We start from the raw sequence: 8,031 nt of genomic DNA, 5'->3' as shown, positions 1-8,031 counted from the left end.
CCATCCATCTTGGCTCTCACTGCTCTCCTGCTTTCCACCCCCAACTGCCTCCACATGTGGGCTCAGAAGTCATCATCTAAAGAATTCCACTGCTCACCTCCTGCATAGCAGCACAGCCCCATGAGGCCGCACACCAGATGGAGGGGATAAAAGTACAAGGTCATGGCTTCTACAAGAGGTTTTTCTTAAACTAACCCTGACTCCTGGAAAAGAGTCAGAGCAGGAGTATGTCTGCTGAGCGCTGACAACAGCAGCTTCATAGATCTTGTGTAAAAAGGAAGGAGAATTCTAAGTTGAGTTTCAGTGGAACTTTTCCAACTTGTGTCTTTGGGTCTATTCCTGGTCTCATGTGTATAGCCTGAAGATGTCTGAGAAGAATGCAAAGATTGACAAATCAAAGGGCTAATATTTCCTAATCCCAGGACCTACATGCTGATGTGGAGGCCTAGCCCTCGACAGATGCCTTGTTTCTCTAGGATACAACTATACAGTAAAAGGAAGGGGAATGAAGGTGCACTAGGACCCTGAGGACATTGAAAAGGCCACCACCAGTAGGTCTTCAAAAGTTTGTATAGAATAAAAAAGGCAAAGGGGTTAGAGAATGAACACCATGTTTGTTGGGAGACAATATACAGAAACAGCAGTTACAAAGAGACAAACAGTTAAAAGACTGGGAAACAAGTCTCAGAGGAAAGGAAATGTGAATGAGATTCATCAGGGATGGTTTTCCGAAGGAGGTACTAGGGAGCTGGAATGTTATAAGGCATAACAGCTGGAAGGCAGTCAGAGGAAAGCATTCTATGTTGAAGAACTGGTGTATGCTGAAGCTTACAAGCAAGAATGTACAAGCAATATATGAGGAATTTCAAGGAAGTATATACTATATACATTGGGGAATACAGAGAAATCAGAATACTGAGACCAGAGCTTTCTTATGAGGTGACTGTGTCAAAAGGTTCAGAGTCCCACAAGAGCCACACAACAGCTATGTCAGTGAACTGCAGGGCATCTATGGGAGAACACTGGGATGAGTTCATTTGATACACATATGAGGACTCAAGGAGATGACTGTGAAATCCACCGAAATGCTATGCATCACTAACTACAGATCCTTATCATTTGAAATTCTGGGTTAATTAAGTGATATTAAATATCTAGAGCTATATGCTCCATTAATGTAGTTTTATGCCAAAACCTGATATCAATCAAGTACATAAAAAAAAGAATGTAAAAAAGAAATAATTTATAATAGAAAATACATTTCTTCCCTTCACTCCAAACCTTAAAATTTGACTGACTCATATTCCATTTAGTATACCGGATTTTTGTGGCCACAGATTGATCATATCTGAGGACACAGTGGACAGAGAGAAACTTCAAAAGAACTTTAGAGACCACAAACAAGTTGGCTGATAAATGAGAAGACAGTTCTAACTCCAGGGCACTGAACCAACAGCCAAAGGTGGACAAATTCTGAGACCATGGTTTCCAACTAGATCTTGCAGTGCTTAGATTTGTTGAAGGTAAAAACAGCCTTTTAGCAGGCTGCTGCTGTACTTGACAGAATTCCCCTAACTTACAAGGACAAAGAGCACACAGGCAATCCTGCTCCTTTATTCAGTTTCCTGATGTCACTTTCAAAAACAGCATAAATACTGGTTGTGCATTGTACCCAGTGCATGTATTTTAATGCTCCTTGAATAAGCCCAAAGGTGAGCAGTATCTTAGGTTTCTGCTTCACCTAGCTGGCATAAGTGGGTGCTTGAAGGGAGGCATCGACTTTACGGCGATGATGTTTGTTAGTGTCATCTCAGTTTTTATCCCTCCTCTCCTAGGCAGTTTATTAAAGGTGATTTCTGAAACCCTTCACAAAAGGGAAGCTCTGGGGTTACATTCAATTGTGACACCACTATGAATTCATTAAGCAGCATGTTTCAGGTTGCACTATAATTTCTCCTGTAATGTAAACCCATGGAATCTGACATAAGCTGATTGCTCGTGCTGGTTATTTTATTTACATTTCTGAATGGAGGGGATTTCAATACTCATAAAATATCTGTCTTATTTTTCATCCATTCTCCCAGGGCAGCTATTATAAAATAGGCCTAGAGACAGAAGCCTCAACTCGCATGACTGGTTAAGCAACAAGGGGAAAGTTATTGCTCAAAAAGCAATTTTTAAAAATTCAATATGGAATTTGAGGCTGAAACAGAGATATGGTTACTATGAATGCCATCCAGAAGATAAAAGTTCAGGAAAAAGGCTAAATAACCACGTTCCTTATCTTTGTTCCAGTGCTGTGAGAATGGGTAGCTTCACAGAGTTCAAAGGGCTGGAGTTAAGTCTTCCTAGAGACTGAATGCTAGTGGACAGTCAGTAGTGTCTCAGGGATGCAGGTGAATGATGGTTGGGAAAGGGCTCCCTACTACACAGAAAGATGAGTGTGTCTTTTTACCACCAGGTCACGAATTAGACACTGCATTACAAATTGTTATTATGCATCTAACTTTCCATCTAGAAATGGACATTCTGTTAACTTACTCAGAGAGTGACCATTTCTGCTTACTTCGGTAGGTTTAGCAAGCTTAGAGAGACTGCCAGAGAAGTAACAGTCATCAGGAAATTCCAAAATCTCCATCTTCAAGTCATTACTCAAATTATCTGATACTCTTTCATCTGCTATAGCACCAAGTTAATTCAGCATATTCTTCAACCCTCCAGTATGTTTTTTGGGTCTACTCTTCTACTCCACATACTTCATCATTTAATCAGTTTCCATTTTCACTGATTACACATCTGACTTGTATAAATCAGTAGGCACAGGTTCTGTGTCTATTTTAATATGTGCATGGTAACTATAGTACTCAGAAGGCTGAGGCAAGAATGATTGGGACTTGAGATAGCCTGGCCTACACAGTGAGACCCCGTTTCAAAATATGACCTCAGGGATCCAGTTAGTGCATACTACTTGACTGAGGCTGCGCAGAAAAGACAAGAACTATATTCGGGGCTGGAGAGATGGATCAGCAGTTAAGAGCAGTGGCTGGTCTTCCAGAGGACCTAGGTTCAATTTCTAGTACCCACACTGTAGCTTACAACTGTCTGTAACTCCAGACCCAGGAAATCTGACATCCTCACACAGACATACATGCAGGCAAAACACCAATGTATATAAAATACAAATAAATAAAAATTTTAAAAGAACTATTTTCACTAACCTGGGAAGCAAGGTTCCTTCTATAAAGAAAGACTTGTGAAGGAGTCAGAATTGAACAGCAACATGAAGCTTGGAAGAGTATACAATAGAACTTACTGCTGTTCCTAGTGTCCTGTTTGGTTTTAGAAAATGTGCATGGCAGGTGCCTATGGTTAGTGCTGCAGGGTCAGACAGCTATGTGGTGAGTGTGTGAGCTCTGGGAGATGCAGAGCCATTGTCTCCTGTCCTCTTCCCCACATAAACAGAAGTCAAGTTACTGGTTCTAACCCACTATTCTGGTCTGCTCCCATGACATCATAGTATTTCATTTTCACTTTCACCTGGGATTTCCTACAGCTACTATTAACCTGCCACTATTAAATGAGATAATATAAGAGGAAAACATATGGGGGTAAAAGCTTTTATGGCAGTTACCTTGTGACAGAGTGGTCAAACTTTTCTTAAATGTGTCATTGAGGAGCTCTTCACTTTGAGTTAATTCCTAAACTATTCATATAGACATTATACTGAATATTGCCTGTATAAAACTATGAATTTAGGCAGTGAGGTATAAAGTTGAAAATATTCCATATTACATCTTTGAAAGAGAATAAAGACACTTCTTTCTATATCTTCCTGGACTTAAAGACTCTAGCCAGATGGATTTGGAAAGGAGGGCCCTCTGTAAATATAGATTGGCTTCTGTGGTCAATTGGAGGCAACTGAAGTCACTTGTCAACTATGAGCAAATTAAAATGAAAGGATGAGCTGGGAGCTGGGTGGTGGCGCTAACCTTTGATCCCAGCAGGGGCAGGCAGATCTCTGTGAGTTTGAGGCCAGCCTGATCTACAGGGCGAGTTCCTAGACAGCCAGAGAAACCCTGTCTCAATAAACAAACAAGAAGAAGAAAAAAAAAAAAAAAAAAAAGAAAGAAAAAGAAAGAAAAAAGAGAAGGAAGGAAGGAGAGGAGAGGGAGAGAGGGAAGGAAGTGAGGGAGGGAAGGAAGGAATGAAGGAACGAAGGGGAGGGGAGAAGAGGGGAAAGGAGGGGGAAAAGGGAAGGAAAGAGGGAGAGAAGGAAGGAAGGGAGGGGAGAAGTGGAAAAGGGAGGGAGGGGAGGAGGGAGGGAGAGAGGAAGATGGAAAGGATGACTCCCTATTGTGGCAATAGTTCCCATCTCATACTTACACATCTTCATGTCCTGCTGAACCCTCCACCACAAGACTATGAGCTATCTGTGAACCAGAATTGTATATTATACTTCATAAAGGAAACCTAAATATCTGTATTGCATTGAAGAATTAATAAACAAGGGTAAAGTGCTTGTAGCACAAAGAAGCCCTGATCAAATTCCTAGCACCTAGGTAAAAAGCCAGGCATAGCATTATGCGCCTATAATTCCAGTACTGGGAGGGAAGAGACAGAAGGAGTCTAGCCATTCAGTGTGTTCCAGGTTCAGTGAGAGACCAAGATGGAAAGTGATAAAGGAAGACATCCATTGTTAACAGCTGGTTTCACATGCACACATTAGACACTCACACTGTACACATAAGCACACACACAAAACACCAAATAAAAACGAACAAATTCATTAGTAGCAATATCTTAATGCAATGAATTTGAAACTCAAGGATTTATAGTGTGCTTAATAGTTAGCATATTTTTTTTTTAATGCTGAGGCTCTTTTAAAAGTCTAAACTTTGAAAACAAATTAAGATAAGCCTTTTGGAGTTCTTCCATTCAACAAGCAGATACTGAAAGCTTTTTTTTTTTTTTTTTAAAGAGTATCCAGGACTCTCTGAACTGCATGTTCCAGTGTAGTTTTTGTTTTGTTTTTAAAAGGTGGTATTACAATAGCTAAAATAGACCAAGAATGAGTGCATAAGAATAGTCTTCACAGGCAGGGCTTAACTAAATTAGAATCCCTGGGCTCCCAGTAAAGGCTAAACCCCCAAAGGGATCAGAGTCAAGTAAATAAAAAATCCAGCTGAATTTTATCAGAGGCCAGAGTTTCAACTTTGAGTACCCCAGCAACAGAGGATGAATTATGTATAAGATTAGTGAAGTGCCTTCATCCATACTCCAGCCAGAGAACATTTTTCTAGCTCACTGTGACTGAGGGAAAAAACAGCAATGCATTGGCCCGCCAAGAACAGCTGTGGCTGTACTCTGGATAGGAGTTTAACAACACTGAGGATTAAAATTTAGTTGTAATGCTGCTGCTATTGGGAGTAAAAGATTGAACTCTGGCTTCAGAAAAGAATTAGGACAAAAGCATACTGGACAGGTGAGAACAAGGGCCAGCATGCTCCTGCACTGTCTTAACTTCTCCAGGGCTTCTTTCTTACACACTGCTCACAGACTCCACATACACACTTTACCTCCAGAATGCTTGAAATTTCATTAAGAGAATTCTTATAATAAAGTTCTGTAACTTTATTGAGCATCATGTGAAAACCAAGTAATTATTTATTTCCTTGAAGTTTTAGTGTCAAGATGGACCCAAGATAATTTTCTTACGTTTATGTCTATTTTTAAATTTAAAATTGTGTGTGTGTGTGTGTGTGTGTGTGTGTGTGTGTGTGTGTGTGTGTACATCTGTGCAAGCCCCAGCAGTGCACACATGGAGGTTGGGGACAACTTTGTGGGGTCAGTTCCATTCTTTCCTTTTACAAAGGTTCCTGAAATTGAACTCAGGTCTCTAGGCTTGTGCAGCAAGTACCTTTACCCACTGAGTCCTCTTGCCTATCCTTTAAGGCAATCTTGTTTATTTGTTTTTGAGACAGGGTTTCTTTGTGTAGCCCTTGCTGTCATGAAACTCACTATATAGACCAGGCTAGCCTCAAACTCACAGAAATCCTCTAGCCTCTGCCTCCTGAGTGCTAGGATTAAAGGTAGGTGCCACCATACCCAGTTCCTAAGGTAATCTTAATGTTATTATCAATAATTTCCTTTTTTATATTGGTAAATACCCATAAATACAAACTTTTTTCTGAGACCCTATTAGCAAAAAGGGGCATACCCAAGGATAAAACTATTAGAAGTCTAACTGCTTCCTGAAACCCCCACTTCAGCAACAGAGAAAGTTATGGTATTTTAGATCAAAAGTTTATTCTGTTCAGTTAAATTTATCCCATAATCCTACATAAACATAATTTGATTTTGAGAGAAGTTTCATATTTAAATATAGGATATACATTTACTTACATTTTGTGGTAAAAAAAATTTTTTTAGGGGTTGCTGAGTAGCTCAATGGTAGAGCATTCCTCTAGCAAGCACAAGGTACATCCCAAGCATATAGACATTCATAAGTGCCTGTATGTATGTGTGTGTGATTTTAAGTACAGTGATCCCAGTACTAGAAAGGCAGTATCAGGAAGATTGCTGGCAACCTAAACTAGAACCCCACACTTGGGCAGATAAATGCTCTGTTACTGAGCTACCAAAATTAGCTTTTACTCTCTGAGTTAATTAGATTATTTCTGAAATATTATAAGCCAATGACCACCATTCCTTTATACTTTCCATATATATTAAGCAGAGACACTGATGTTGTTCAGTTATGTACCTGGTATAAATAACCAAACAGCACTCACTCTTCACTTTAAGTAGCTAATTAGCAAGAAGAGGGGTGAGGAGGGAAAGCCAGAAATGTAAGAGTGCAGTCTTTATTTTAAAACATCAGAGTTCACCAACTCACAGACCTGAAGATTTCCCCAGGCAGCTCTGCCTTGCAGTAAGCATTTCTTGAATCTAAACAACCCTTCCTGTTTTTCTGGCAATCCACATCAGTTTTTGAATTTAAAAATCTTCTCTATATTCAACCCTCATAGGAAGACTTTTCTAGCAAAGCCATCTGGCTATACCACCAGTTTGTCTATTGTTGTTGTTGTTGTTTCTTTTTTTTAACTCATTGTATAGACCAGGCCAGCTTCTAGATAATGTCTCCTGCCTCTGCATCCTGAGTGCTGGGATTAAAGGTGGGCATCACTGCACTTGGCACCGCTCTGCTATTCTATATTCCCTTAATATTACTCTACTTTTCTACTTGTTTTGAGTTAAGTTGTCAGGGGCTTTGTATGTGTGTCTGTGTGCATGTGTGTGCATTTGTTTGTTTGAGACAGGGTCAAACTATGTACCAACTCTGGCCTTGAACTCAATTCTTGCCTCAGCTTCCCCAGGGTTGAGATTATAGATATGTAAAACTATGTATAGTTTATAATACTGAAACCAAGCTAAGCTGAACAAATGAGCTGCCAGTGCCACATTATTCTGTTATTCTTTCTTTCCCCACCTTGGAAGACTTCAGTTCTTGAAAGATATGAAAAAAAAAAACGCATGTGTTTATTTGTGTATGATGCATGTATGTGTCTATGTTTGTGCATGTGCATACAGGGGTCAGAGGTCAATGTCAGTTGTCTTCCTCCACTTTATCTTTTAATAAAGGGTCCCTTTAATCCCAGCACTCAGGAGGTAGAGGCAGGTGGATCTCTGTGAATTCTAGGCCAGCCTGGTCTATAAGAGCTAGTTGCAGGACACAGAGAAACCCTGTCTGGAAAAAAAAGTGGGGGGGGGGATCCCTTCACTGAATTGGAGCTAGGCTGGCTGCCAATGAGCTCCAGGAAGCTTTTTGTCTCTGCCTCCCCAGTATAGGATTGTAGCTGCACTCATGTGCCTGCCTGTTTTAAAAAAACGTGGGTACAAATCCAAACTCATCCACATACTTGAATATCAATCCTTTACCAATTAAACTACCTCCCCAACCCCTCAATCTGGACATATCTGAGGGAAAACGAAGAGAATGCAGCATATGAAACACTTTATAGGAAGCAGACA

This window comes from Phodopus roborovskii, unplaced genomic scaffold (genome assembly GCF_943737965.1).
Source record: "Phodopus roborovskii unplaced genomic scaffold, PHOROB, whole genome shotgun sequence".
NCBI lineage: Eukaryota > Metazoa > Chordata > Mammalia > Rodentia > Cricetidae > Phodopus > Phodopus roborovskii.
Note: the sequence above shows the minus strand (reverse complement) of the source record.